At 50.8% G+C, this 14,651-nt stretch overlaps 1 long non-coding RNA gene and 1 pseudogene across 1 annotated transcript; both read left to right on the plus strand.

Moving 5' to 3' along the window:
- Window positions 1-495: 495 nt before the first annotated feature.
- Window positions 496-576, plus strand: LOC131837350 (U4 spliceosomal RNA; annotated as a pseudogene).
- A 249-nt stretch (window positions 577-825) lies between these two features.
- On the plus strand, window positions 826-5,474 carry LOC131835594 (uncharacterized). The gene is made up of 3 exons (XR_009355256.1): window positions 826-961; window positions 2,371-2,470; window positions 3,944-5,474. It is a non-coding gene; the product is annotated as an uncharacterized LOC131835594 (long non-coding RNA).
- The last annotated feature ends 9,177 nt before the right edge of the window (window positions 5,475-14,651 follow it).

Here is a 14,651-nt window from a genome sequence, read left to right on the forward strand (position 1 = left end):
CAGGGAGCCGGCTTCTCCCTCAATTAAAAAAAAAAAAAAGAAAAGAAAAGAAAGTGAAGGAAAGCCAGGGCATTTCTGGGAAATCTTTGATTAGAAAGACAGGTGTCGGTCAATGGCCACGTTCCTTTCTTCCCCTGCCTTACCATGGACATAATGGCTGGAGTGGCAGCCTTTTTGACACCATAAGCAAAAGACAAGAATCACAGAGATGTTAATCCTTTAAAAAAACAAAAAAGGGGGGGGTGCCTGGGTGGCTCAGTGGGTTAAGCCGCTGCCTTCAGCTCAGGTCATGATCTCAGGGTCCTGGGATTGAGCCCCGCATCGGGCTCTCTGCTCAGCGGGGAGCCTGCTTCCTCCTTTCTCTCTCTGCCTGCCTCTCTGCCTACTTTGTGATCTCTCTCTGTCAAATAAATAAATAAAATCTTAAGGAAAAAAAAAAAGCATTTAAGTAGTCTCTACCCTGCACATGGGGCTCGAACTCACAACCCTGAGATCAGCTTTGCACAGTGGCAGTATCGTAGCCAATGAGGTTTATCCAAGGCGCGATTATTGCTAATTGAAAACAACCCTGAGATCAAGAGTCACACACTCTTCAGACTGAACCCATCAGGCACCCCCAAGAGATGTTGATCTTGTTATTACTTGAGTCACCAAACCAATGCCAGGAACCACCTACGTCCAGACTTTTATGCTGAGTTCATTAAGTATCTTTGCTTTTTTTTTTTTTTTTTTTTAAAGTATCTTCACTCTTGAACCATACATTGTTTGTCAGTGGTGGGGAGGAGCTTCTGTTACTTCCCTGATAAAAACATTTCTAACTGATGAAAACCTCCCAGGAAGTCACTTTCCCTTCTCTCTGGATTCCTCCTCAGGATATCAGACTGGATCATATGCCCTTTCCAGAAGCAACTGCCCTCAAGTGGAACAGAATTCCCCTTAGGCCAATGGGGTGACTCTTGAGGTATGGGGGTCACCTTTCCCTGAGACAAATGGATGCAAGGAAGAAAAACGGTGGTGTGGGGGGGAGATGTGGCACTTTTAGAAAGGAAGAGGCGAGCACGGCTGCTGGGGAGGCCGCCAGCAGGGCCCCATGTGTGCCATTAGCTCAATTTTGGGACTGGGGAGGGGGTAGCAATCTGTGCCTCACCTACATGTACTTGTAGCCCATTCAGGCTGCTCTAGGGCTCTGCTGGAATCCTGCTGTGTGCAGAGGTGGCTAAATACCCCACCTGCGAGGCAATAAGGTCATCGAAACCACTAATGGACAGTTAGTTCATGAGCGACACCTCTCTCAGTGAGGTCAAAGAAATGTAGATTTTTTCCCTCCCCCTTAAAGCAGAAATAAACTTTCCTCTATTTATGAATAGATTACACTAGTTCATCGATTCCATGGGGCAGGGGTACAATTTTCTTGTTTTCTACTTCATCCCCAATCCCTAGCAACTGAGAAGACATGCTGAACAGGACAGAACCTTTCCACAGACCTTAGAGAACTGCCTTCGCTCCGACAGCAACCCACTGACTGGGGGTTAGGATAACTCCGTCTGCCACCATCTGACCTAACTATACTAACAGCTGCTCCGTATTTCCCCGCCTCGGCCCCAGGATGACAAGCCAAGACTGGTCTATAGCCGGAGCTGGTGAACCCATTCGGTTCTCAGGAATCATCTCTTTCTTTCTGGGGCTTCCCAGATCACCTCTTTACCCTTGTTCAGCCCTGGGACCCAATATCTGAAGTCTCTACTTCCTTCCCTTGCAAAATGGGGGGGGGTGCAGGAGGAAGAAGACTTGTGCCCCTCGCTGACATTCCAGCTCATTTTCCGCTGCAGTGTTTCAAAGACCACCAGCAGTGACTCAGTATCGTCCTCTCAGTAGCTGGGGTATAATTAGTCCGGACCCAAGGACCTGATTTCAAGAAGCCAGGTGCCCATTTGCAAACTCTGCTACCCACCTTGCACCAGCTAAGATCTAGTTCCTCCCTGGCGGGGATCGGTCATGCACACTCTTCTCCGCCAGGTCTGAAAGGCAAGGGGCGGGTCGCCCGACGGGCTTCCGCCTTCCCTGTGGCCCCCACCTCAGCCCTCACTCAGCTCCGTGACAGCTGGCTTGCTTTCTTTCATCTTCCTGCTCCGAGCAGAGCTCAAAGCTCCTTCTAATTGTCCCCGCTGGCAGGATTCTATTACGGTTGTTTATTTCCTCCATTATAAAAAGTCATATAAGCTCATTAAAGGAAATGTAGAAGATCCAACTAAGTAGGAAGACGAAGGGAGAAAAAAGCCTTCTGCCCCATTACCTAAACTCAAGCCTGGTTAATAAGTATCAGAAGCCCTTCTGACATGTCTCATTCACTTTGACGTGCCTCCTTTCTAGAATTTCCTAACCCCAGCTCAGGGTGAGAGAACAGAGCAAGAGAAGACAGGAGCAGAAAACTACAAAAACAACCAGAAAATGAGTAACGAAATGCCAATGAGTAAGTCACTATAGAATTTCCTTTTAAATCTGAGCTCTTGGGGTGCCTGGGTGGCTCAGTGGGTTGGGCCTCTGCCTTCGGCTCAGGTCCTGAACTTAGGGTCCTGGGATCCAGCCCTGTATCGGGCTCCCTGCCTAACTGCTCAGCAGGGGGCCTGTTTCCCCCTCCCCCTCTGCCTGCCTATCTGCTTACATGGGATCTGTGTCTGTCAAATCAATAAAATCTTTTTTTTTTTTAAAGATTTATTTATTTATTTACAGACAGAGATCACAAGTAGGCAGAGAGGCAGACAGAGAGAGAGGAGGAAGCAGGCTCCCTGCTGAGCAGAGAGCCCAATGTGGGGCTCGATCCCAGGACCCTGGGATCATGACCTGAGCCGAAAGCAGAGGCTTTAACCCACTGAGCCACCCAGGCGCCCCAAATCAATAAAATATTTTAAAAAATAAACAAATCTGAGTTCTAGCAGTGCTTGGCTGGCTCTGTTGGAGGAGCACGTGACTGGACCTCGGGGTCGTGGGTTCAAGTCCCACACTGGCTGTGGAGGTTACTTAAAGTAAATAAAAAACAATCTGAGCTCTACTTGTTAATGTTTTGTACAGCGTTCAGAGAGTAATTCTAGAGGCGGTGGGAAGGTGTACAAAGATTTAATTCCCAGCAAGGAGTGTTGTGTTCTCTAGGACAGCTGCATCAACGGGTCGAGATGCCGGGACAAGGGCGTTCCTAGAAGTAGCTTGTGCAAGCGCAGAAAAGGTTTGAGAGGACACGTCCCTATTATTACAAAACATCTTATGGGTGTTCTTTGGGGAGAAGGGGGTGGAAATGGAGAAAGGGGTAGGCTTTCACTTTTTCCTTTATAGGCCTGAAGAAAGAGACTGATTTTTGCAGAGATCCTTTCCTTAATTTCTCCGTTTGTGAAGTTTCTACATCTTCTATGGAGAATATATGTTATTTTTAGAATCACAGAAGTGTAACAGAAGTGTTAGTGGATGAATGGTGTCCCCCCTGCCCCCCAAATTCATTAGTTGAAGTCCTAATCCCCAGCAGCTCAGAATATGACTGTATTTGGAGAGAGGATGTTTAAAGAGGCCATTAAGGTGATGTGAAGGTATTGGGGTAGGCCCTAATCCAATCTGACGAGGTTCCTATAGGAAGAGATTAGGACACACAGAAGGAAGACCATGTGAGCTAAGGAGAGAGGCCTCAGATGGAACTAATCCTGCCGACAACTTGATCTTGGACTTCTAGAGTCCAGAACGGTCAGAAAACAAATCGCTGCTGTTTGAACCATCCAGTCTGTGGTTCTTTGTTACAGCGGCCCGGCAAATGAAGACACGACGTAATTAAAAGGAAAGAAAGGCAAGCAGATACAAGTACTTGGTATTTCAAGTTTTCACACTGCAAGATTTTGCTGGTCATGAGAAACCCAGAGGTTCAGGAAGTCATCTGTAACTTTTTTTTTTCTCCTTTTTGCAGCTACAATTTGAGCCTCAGCCTGTGGGGCCCGGAGAAACGGAGGATCCAACAGAGCCAAGGTGAGGCCTCTTGGTTCCAAACTGCCACCAGCCGCCACGTAATATACACACACGCGCGCGCGCACACACACAGGTTCACGGAGCCCGAAAACAGGTCTTTGTGATAATGGTCTTCAACAGAAAGCCTGGGGCTGGGCTGGGAAAGAGAAACGGAGGGGTCCACAAGGGTGGTTCTTGGCCAGAGAAGTTTGCAAAGAAGCAGACAGTGCAGGTCCGATCCAGGGGCCACTCGGACCCATCACATACTCTAGGTGGGTCCCAGGCCCCATGGGAAATTGAATGAAAATAAGCAACCTCTCCCTACAAAGATACACACACACAGATTTTTGCACATTAATTCAGTGGTTTGTGTCTTCTCCCTTCCCAACATCTGTGTATGCTAATTAAAAACCCCTGCTCTCGGGCGTCCAGGTGGCTCAGTCAGTTAAGTGTCCAACTCTTAATCTTGGCTCAGGTCTTGATCTCAGGACACGAGTTCAAGCCCCATGTTGGGCTCCATGCCCAGCATGAAAAAAAAAAAAAAAAAAAAACCAACAAACGAAACACACCTTTGCTCTAGTTAAAAACAGAAAAAGTTAATTTCAGGAACACAAGTTTCAGTTGGAGTTCTGCTGTGCAAAACTGCCCTCCCCACCCCCGGCCCCCCCAGTTAGAGATAAGACTAACGGAAAGGTAAAAGGGCGGTCAGAGATAGCCTGGAAAGAAGCCAAGGAACCTGCACAAACATTTCCATGAAGCAGAACGGTGAAGGCTCCACGTGGCTCTAAATGCAACTTGCCTGACAGCAGCAGCGGCTGAAGAAGCATCTTTCCATGTAACGAGCACGGGAGAGGCGGCCCCAGCCGACAGTGTGGCCCTGGCTGTGTTTCCTCTCGAGCTGCAGCTCATCAGAGAGCAGAAAGATAGGTGGAACCAAGGTTCGGATGCAGAGGAAACTGGCCTGTAGGACGAGAAAGTGAAGTCATAAACACAAGACACCAGGGTTTAGGTGGACACATTCAAGGACTTTTGGGTGCTGTGGCGACAGGTCAGGCTTCAGACATTTGCACGGCTCTCTCCTACACTCTGAACGCCAGACAATGAAGGGGCAGAGAATAAAAACTTCTGGGCTGCACATTGGATGACTGGAAAAAACTTCTGCAAGAAGGTTCACTGCAGGGTTATCTATATTAGTGAAACACTGTCCTCAAATAGGGACCAGTGGGGTCGATGAGGGTGCGTTATTTGAAAAAGGATGCGGGAGGCTCCTGGGTGGCTCAGTGGGTTAAGCATGAACAGAGGGAGGGGCAGAGGGAGAAGTGGACCCCTCGCTGAGCAGGGAGCCCCATGCGGGACTCGATCTCAGGACCCCGGGATCATGACCTGAGCCAAAGGCAGATGCTCAACCCACTGAGCCACGGAGGCACCCTGTTTGTTTGTATTTTAATAAAGAAATAAAATAAAATGCGGCTCCTAATATATTTACAACGACATCTGTGGCTTGCAGTGTGTGTTTACTAGACAGCGCTGGCCCAGGAGAACGCCTAGAACATAGGAGAGTCGTTGTAGCGACTCTCAGCGTTGAGTGCCTGGTGAACGGTAAGTGCTTATCGCACGGCCGCTTTTGTTCCAGAAACTTCTCCCTGTGCCCTCTCTTGGCTCCACACGGCGGATCTCTGCCTGGAAGGCATTAGCTGTTTCCCTGCCTACCTTGTCATCTTTCTTCACCCAGTGAGAGCTCCCGGCCTTCCCTTTTAGCTTCCCCCTCTCTGGGACCTCTCTAGAGGCGTCACCCCCACCGCCCCCCAATCACCCCCCCCACAATCTCACACCCTCACACCAACACATATGATTCAGGATTTCTGTGCAGGGACAAACTTTCTTGACATCAGTCCACTGTCCCCAACTGCTCCCAGCGGCTCTGGACCCCGAGCACCTCCTCTGCTCCACTGAGGTCACCTCATCTCGGGGCTATCATCCTTCTCGGTTTTCTTGTCAGGCCCCGCACGTCGGAAGCTCGATCCGTGCTGCTCAGACAGATGGCTCGTCGCCAGCAGGGGCTGTGGGCAGGCTGCCAAGAGGCTGCCCCACGCGGCCTTTACTCTGACAAATCCACTCCTGGGGCCCCGGGCTAGCCTCGGCCCGGCAGCTGGTGGAGAGGAGATCTGAGCCTCAGCTGCGAGCCTGGACTCCTCCAGCTCTCGGGAGACCAGCGCGTGCACCAGATGGCACATTTTCAATGCATTTAGCGGGGCGAGAACAGTTTTGTTTAGGAAAACATCTCGATCAGCCACTTTGGTTGAGGAAGGGGAGGGCGGGGCTGGGGACATGGCTGAAGGGACACGGTTAAACACACGAGGGACTAAAGAGCTTCACGGGCGTCTTCACAGGAACCTGGGGAGAAGAGACCCCAAGAAGAGAGAAGACAGGGAAGGTCAGAGAAATGATATGAAGCGGGGGTTGCAATGCAAAACAAAATGGCAGGAGCCACAGCCCAGGATGAATTCCAGTGAGAAATTTCCAGTGGCAGGGACACCAAAGGACGGACGGATGGACGGACGGATCCTCCCCCCCCCCTTTTTTAAAGATTTTATTTATTTATTTGACAGACAGAGATCACAAGTAGGCAGAGAGAGAGGCAGAGAGGGGGAAGTAGGCTCCCTGCTGAGCAGAGAGCCCGATGCGGGGCTTGATCCCAGGACCCTGAGATCATGACCTGAGCTGAAGGCAGAGGCTCAACCCACTCAGCCACCCAGGTGCTCCCTTTTCCCTTCTTTTTAAAAACAGTCGTCACCCTGGGGTGCCTGGGTGGCTTAGTGAGTTAAGCATCTGCCTTCGGCTCAGGTCATGATCCCACTGTCCTGGGATCAAGCCCCATGTCCCCCCTTGTTCAGCGGGGGAGTCTGCTTGAGGATTCTCTCCCTCCCCTCCCCCGCTGCCCCTCCCCAAGTTCATGCTCTAATAAATCAATAAATAAAATTAAAAAAAAAATAGTAGCCATCCTAAGATGTGTGAAGTGTGTCTCCCTAGTGACTGGTTATGTCGATCAACTTTTTATTTGATTATTGGCCACTTATATATCATCTTTATTTTTTTTTTAAAGATTTTATTTATTTATCTGACAGACACAGATCACAAGTAGGCAGAGAGGCAGGCAGAGAGAGAGAGGAGGAAGCAGGCTCCCCGCTGAGCAGAGAGCCTGATGCGGGACTCGATCCCAGAACACTGAGATCATGACCTGAGCAAAGGGCAGAAGCTTTAACCCACTGAGCCACCCAGGCACCTTATATAACATCTTTAAAAGGTGAAGGAGAATGGGAGGCTCAGGCTTCCAGTTATGGGATGAACAAGTCACAGGGATGAAAGGTACAGCACAAGGGCACAGAGTCAATGGAATCGTAGGAGCTTTGGCAGGGGACAGGCGGGAGCTACACTTGCAGTGAGCCCAGGATAACATACAGAGCTCCTGAATCGCTACTTGTACAACTGAAACTAATGTGATATTGTTACATCGTGTGTCAACTACACTTCAATAAAAAAAGAAAGCTAGGGGCACCTGGGTGGCTCAGTGGGTTAAGCCTCTGCCTTCGGCTCAGGTCATGATCTCAGGGTCCTGGGATGGAGCCCTGCATCGGGCTCTCTGCTCTGTGGGGAGCCTACTTCTCCGTCTCTCTCTCTCTCTCTGTCTGCCTATCTCTCTGCCTACTTGTGATTTCTCTCTGTCAAATAAATAAATAAAATCTTAAAAAAAAAAAAAAAAAAGAAGCAGCAGCAGGCTTCCTGCTGAGCAGGGAGCCCGACAAGGGGCTTGATCCCAGGACCCTGGGATCATGACCTGAGCCGAAGGCAGACGCTTAACCAACTGAGCCACCCAGGTGTCCCACCTCTGTCCATTTTTTAACTGGTTGTTTCCCCAGTGTTGAGCTGTAGGAGTTATTTCTAGTTTTTGGTTATTAAGCCCCTATCAGATCTATGATCTCTAAATATTCTCTTCCATTCTGTGGGTTGCCTTTTCATTCTGTTAATTGTTTCCTTTTGTGATACAGACCTATTTATCTGTTTTTCCTTTTGTGGACTGTCACGTCCAGAAAATAATTACCAAATCCAAATCCAGAAAGGCATACACTTTTCTGTTATGTTTTAAGAGTTTTATAGTTTTACCTCTTGTGTTTTTGATCCAGTTTGAGTTAATTTTTGTATACGGCGTGAGGTAAGGGTCCACCTTCGTTCTCTTGTATGTGGATGTCCAATTCTTCCAGCACCGTTGATGGAAAAGACTATCCTTTCCCCACCGAGTAGTCTAGGCACTCTAGCTGAAGATCAACTACCCCACGCACGATGGCTTATTTGTGGGCTCTCTACTCTATCCCGTCAGCTTATGGTCTGTCTTTATGCCAGTAACATGCTGCCTTGATTACTGTAACTTTTTTTAAATTATTTTTATTTTTTTATTTTTTAAAGATTTTATTTATTTATTTGACAGACAGAAATCACAAGTAGGCAGAGAGGCAGGCAGAGAGAGAGGAGGAAGCAGGTTCCCTGCCGAGCAGAGAGCCCGATGCGGGGCTCGATCCCAGAACCCTGGGATCACGACCTGAGCAGAAGGCAGAGACTTTAACCCACTGAGCCACCCAGGCGCCCCAATTACTGTAACTTTTTAAAAAAAGATTTTATTTATTTGAGAGCAAGAGAGAGAAAGCACAGAGAGAGAGGGAGAGGGAGAAGCAGACTCCCGCTGAGCACAGAGACAGACACGGGGCTCCATCCCAGGATCCTGAGATCATGACCTGAGTCCAAGGCAGCCGCTCAACCGACTGAACCACCCAGGCGCCCCTGCAGTAACTTCTTGAAATTAGGAAGTGTGAGACCTCCAACTTTGTGCTTCTTTGTCAAAATTGTTTGGCTATTCAGGGTCCCTTGAGATTTCATATGAATTTTTTTTTTTAAAGATTTTATTTATTTATTTGACAGAGAGAGATCACAAGTAAGCTGAGAGGCAGGCAGAGAGAGGAGGAAGCAGGCTCCTGGTTGAGCAGAGAGCCCGATGCGGGGCTTGATCCCAAGAGCCTGGGATCATGACCTGAGCCGAAGGCAGAGGCATTAACCCACTGAGCCACCCAGGCGCCCCAAGGACCTTTCTTTTTTTAAAGAATTTCTTTTTTTTTTTTTTTAGGGGCACCTGGATGGTCAGTTGGTTAAGTGTCTGCCTTTGGCTCAGTTGTGATCCCAGGGTCCCGGGATCCAGACCTGCGTGGGGCTCCCTGCTCAGCGGGGAGTCTCCCCTCTGACCCTCCTCCCTCTCTCTTATCTCTCTCTCCCAAATAAATAAATCTTTTTAAAATTTATGTATTATTATTATTTTTTAAGATTCTCTTTATTTGAGAGAGAGAGGGAATAAGCAGCGGGAGCGGGTTTTGGGGGGGGCACCCAGGTGCCCCAAATAAAATCTTACCAGAAAAAAAATTTTTTTTGAGAGAAAGCGAATGAACGAGCAGGGGGTGGGGACATGGAGAGAGAGAATCTCAGGCAAACTGTCTGCTGCCTGTGGAGCCCAATGTGGGGCTTGACCCCAGGACGCCAAGATCATGACCTGAGCCAAAATCAAGAGTCGGACACCTAACCAGCTGAGCCATTCCAGCACCCCGATACTACAGGCCTTGTAAGACCAGAATCTGTAATAGTTCATTTTGAGTGGCTTGTGTTCCTGCGAGATGGACTCCTCCTTTGCCCCACGCTGTACCGTACTGTGTGAGCGGGGATCTCTGAGGAGAGGCTCACTTCGAGTCTACGCTGGCTACACAGCGATGGGGGGAGCAGGGGCCCGGGACTGAGAGGCAGGGTCTCAGATCAGCAGCACAGGACTCTGGCCAGAGGTACTGGAAAGAGCCCTTCTGAACCCTGGGGGCAGCAAGGAGAATGCTGGGGGTCCCACTGCCTGTGGGACAGGAAAGAGAGGAGATTGGAGGAGACTGGGCCCAGACCGGAGAGGAAGGCCTGGCAGGCTCCGACCACAGCAAGGGGCTGTGGGTAAGGGGCGCCTCCCCGGCCAGGGGCCCTGCGCACACCCCTCCCTGGGTAGACACTGCCACCTTCTGGCTCTTTGTTGACCCACTGCCCCACCCCATTCCCAGAACCTTCTCCTGACCAGGAAACAAGAAAGGCAATGAGGTTTCCTTTACCTGCAAACAATCCTAGTCTCTGCAGCCCCACCTAGCAGCACGGGGCAGGTCCCAACCTTTCATCCTTTGGTCGCCTCCCAGGGATGGCTTAACACCCTCCCGGTTCTGCCTCCCCACAGAGAGTTTTCTGTGCCTTCATTTTCAGCAGACGAGGGGCAGGGCCTCACTGTGGAGAGCTCCGACCAGTGAGCCACTGGGATCCTTCTCCACTGTCGGTGGAGATGGTCGGTAGGTTGTTCTTGCTGGGAATCCCCAGCACCTCCTAACGATCACTGCCTCTTAGGCAGCCGGCGGGGATCCCTGTACCCAGTTAACCAGGTTCTCGAGTCAGTCAAGCTGCTTTTCTCCCTGCCCTTCTGCAGTTTGTTGCCTCTCTGTTACCTGAACTGTGAGCGCTTTCCTCCTGCCCAACCCTCCTCCCCAACTTGGCCCAAAGCCCTCTGCTTTGATGTTTCAAACTCAGGGCTGAAACTCGAACTCTCTCCCAGCGGGCACCGCCGGGAGACCCAGCTCTTCTCGACTTTCCATCTTCCCACTCTCAAGTCCCACACAGGGACTTGAACTTGGGCTACCATGTTGACTGGCCTGGGAAGGCCCTTAGTTCCCTCAGACTCCGCAGAAGATGGGGGATGGGGAGCTGGTGGAGGGACCACATTCCATCCATCCTCACTGCTCATTCCCCGTAGACCCCCATCTGCTCCCTTTCCCTGGGCTTGAAGACCCTCTTAATCCATATCTTCCTCTGCCCTTCTCCACAGGGCAGGCCTACTCACTGGGCACCTCCTGCAATACAGTTCCTCCTTCCTCTCCCCAACCCCTACCCCATAACACATGCTTCCCGCTAGAGGCTGGGGTACCGCCACGGTTCCCATGGAGATCAGACTGGAGACCAGTCTTCCAGAGGCCCAGGACCTCACAGCCTGAGGAGGAACAGACCACAGAAAGGCACTCACCTTCCTTTCCACCCCGTGTGTGCCTGTTAGATATTCTGGAAACAAGAGTGCTCATTCCTGGGGTCCTTACAGGCTGCTAAGGGCACCCTGAGGTTGTCTGTATCCCATGGATTTGACCTGGGACTTCTGAAGCTGCCCGAAGACATGAAGCCCAGCAGTACCGATATGCATCGGACCTTTTGTTCCCAAAGGGCTCTGCGGGGTGAACTTGAGCAAGGCTGGAATGCCCTTTCGTCCTGATGACTGTCCTGACCGTCAGACCTAGAAGGACGGGGTTCTGCTGACGCACCCCCACCTCCACTCCCTCTCTGAGGTTTGTGCAGGCCATTCCGTTCCCACCATAATGCTCTTTTCACAGTCAGCCTCCCTTAAAAGCCCTCAATGACTTCCCACCGATCCTGGAATAGTGGTAACCCTTCCCATGCCCTCAGGGCCCAGTGTGAACCCTGCTCACTGCTCTGGACTCACTCCCTTTGCAGATCTCCTGACTCACTGTACTCCAGGCTCACTGATCTTTTCGGGCCAGTGGCATCCCAAGTCAGCCTCGACCTCAGGGCTTTGCACTTGCTGTTCCTGCAGCTCATAACGGTCTTCAGCCTGATCTCCGCATGGCTGGCTCCTTGTCATGGGCCTTGTCGCTCGAGGCCTACCCAGTCTAGGGCAGATTCTCCTTTCCCTTGTGCCCTGTCCCTCCATCCTATTTTATTTTCTTCTCCACACAGATCCTTTTCTGACAGGGTCTTCTCCAAGGGTCAGTACCTAATTTTGTATTCTTTTCTTAAAAGGAGCCCCTTGCATTGGGTGACCCCACTGTACAAGCTTAAGGTCTCCCAGAACCTGAGTATGTCTGTAGCCAGAGCAAAGGACCAGGCTGCCTTGGGGACGTCCTGTGCCTGTCTCTGGCAAGGAGACAAAACTCAGCTTTCCCTCTGCCAGGCTATTTTGACAGGCCCCTGGCCTCCCTGTCTCCTCAGGCCTGGGTGCCAAGAGTAAGCCTGGCGCAGAAATCTTGGTAACAAGACTGGCCCTGGAGTCAACAGAGGGTAGGATGACCAGAGCTGCTGTTTGTCTTTCTCTTCCTGGAGGATCCCTGCCTTGACGCGCCTGAGAGACATAGATATTCTCAGTCAGCCCTACAGCACCAGACTGCTCAGCAGGGAGACACAGAATGGACTTGGCATGGAATCTTTTGTGCCTTCCCTTCCCGAATTTTTCTGCAAAGCTAAACCTTCAGTCTCCCACCTACCCCAGCTCTTACCAGTTTGGGCAAATATTTAGCAGACTCTCCCACTGCCTTGCCCTTACCAGACCTGGCTAGTCGATCACAGAACTCTTTCCAGAGGGCTCCTGGGCAGCCACTACCCAGAGATCAGGGAGGAAACCTATTTGCCTCTTCATCAAAGTCAGATCTGAATTATTGAAGAAGGGGATGCATGGGGGGCTCAGTTAATTAAGTGTCTGCCTTAGGCTCAGGTCATGATCTCAGGATCCTGGGATCGAGCCTCACTTCAGGCTCTCTGTTCAGCGGGGAGCCTGCCTCTCTGCCTACTTGTGATCTCTATCTATCAAATAAGCAAATAAAAATCTTAAAAAAATGAGAGAGAGATCATAGAAGAGGTGAATCTGTTTCAGAGGAAAAGGGTCAGTGCTTGCAATGAATTCCTCCATCTAGGCTAAGCCCAGGGAGGCCAATTCCAAGGACGTATTTTCTGTTTGATCAAGTAAGGGGAGACCTTGGGAGACCACAGCACCTTGGGGTACATCCCGCAACACAGTGGAAAGTCACTGGCCCAGAGCTGGAAGTCCTGTCCTGTTAGGGGCAAAACAATTCACTTCCTCATTCTGCACACGGGGTCACAGCTCGGGCTACTGGAGCAAATTACCATAGACTGGGTGGCTGAAAAAACAAATACTGGATCCTGACAGTTCGGAGCGCTGGGAACTCTAAGATCAAGGGGCTGGCTGATGCTGTGTCTGACGAGAGCTCTTTCCCAGGCTGCAGACCACCGACTTCTTGAACCTTCCCATAGTGGAAAGAAATCCCTCATTGCTTACTGGACAGCCACCATGAGCTGTCCTTAGAACCTCGAGACAGTGTCACCTCCTGGGGATGGAAGCACTAAGAAAGGAGATGACCAATGAGCCTGATGAGCTTACTGACCATAGACATAACCAGCTTCTGCAGAGAAGTCCAGAGAGAGGACTGCTAGGGGACTGTCCCACATACGCTTTACCTCTTACTTCGGGTGTGTCTTCAGTCACAGCCTTACAGCGCCAAACCGCCAGTTACAAGCCCCACCACTCCCCTGGGTGCCCCCAGCTATTCACCCCCCTCACTCTTCTACTCATCAGAAGGATTACATGCCACCAGGCAGCACCCAGCACAGTCCTCTCCTCCCTCCCCTCCCCCCAGTGCATGGCTCCTGCTGCCCGCCCTACCCTGTCATCATTCTCCTCTGTCATGGACGTCTTCATCCTCACCTCTACCAAAGCCTTTTCTTCAGAATCTAGATTTGCTAAGGATATTCCCAGTTTAAAACACCAACCAAGGAAAAGCTACACCCCCAACGCCCTCCTTCTGTCTAGCGTGTGCCTCCTGCATTCTCGCCCGGAGAGGTCTATACCCCCGGACCCCAGTCTTCTACCTCCCGGCCTTACTTCAACCCACTGTGGTTGGGTTCTTCCTTGTCCTGCTCTGGCTCCCTCACCCTCTGGTAAAGGAATTAAGAAAAGGCCCCTAACAAGATCACTGACGGTCTCAGGATCGCCCAGTCCAGGGGACACCTTTGATGTCCATCTACTCATTCAATGTGTAGCCTCCCCACTGCAAACCATCACCTGGACAGCTTGCACTTTCTGGGACAGCCCTCCTGGGCCCTCTCTTCCTCGGGAGCCCTGAGGTGCGGGCATCGCCCCAGGTCTCATCAGTGGTCCCTCCGCTGCCCCATTCCACAGCACACCCTCTCCCGAACAATCTTTTCAGACCCATGGCTTCTACTACCAACTATATGCCAGAGGACGCTTAGTAGTAAGCAGCATGCTAAAAAGAATGCTGAAAACCATGCAGGACCTGAGGAGGATACCACAACACGAGGAAGATGCTTGAGAGAAAAGGAAAAATCCTGGGTTTCTCCCATACCGCTGTGGGGAGGTCAGCACACACCCCAACCCTGGATTTCTCATCCACAGGACTGGGGACAAGAATAGTACCTACTTCACAGAGTTGCTATGAGGCTTAAGTGGGATAATTCTAGAGCCAGCTTCCAGGGCATGGAGCTGTCAATACCACACAACTGTCTCTGTGACTCGCAGAGGGAGAGATGCCAGGGAGAGAAGAGAAGCCCAATGAGCAATGGTAGTTTGGATCTAGACTTGGAAACATTTGAGGACAGTGGACTGGTGGGATCTGATTGTCACGGGCATGCCTAACCCATGAACACAGTCATGGGGCTGGGAGCCAAGGAGCAGGCTGCGGCTCTCCTTCTGTCTGGATGACCTTGGGAGCACCTGACATGGTTCAGCAAATGGCTGGCCATGG

Source organism: Mustela lutreola, chromosome 7 (assembly GCF_030435805.1).
Source record: "Mustela lutreola isolate mMusLut2 chromosome 7, mMusLut2.pri, whole genome shotgun sequence".
NCBI classification, from domain to species: Eukaryota; Metazoa; Chordata; class Mammalia; order Carnivora; family Mustelidae; genus Mustela; species Mustela lutreola.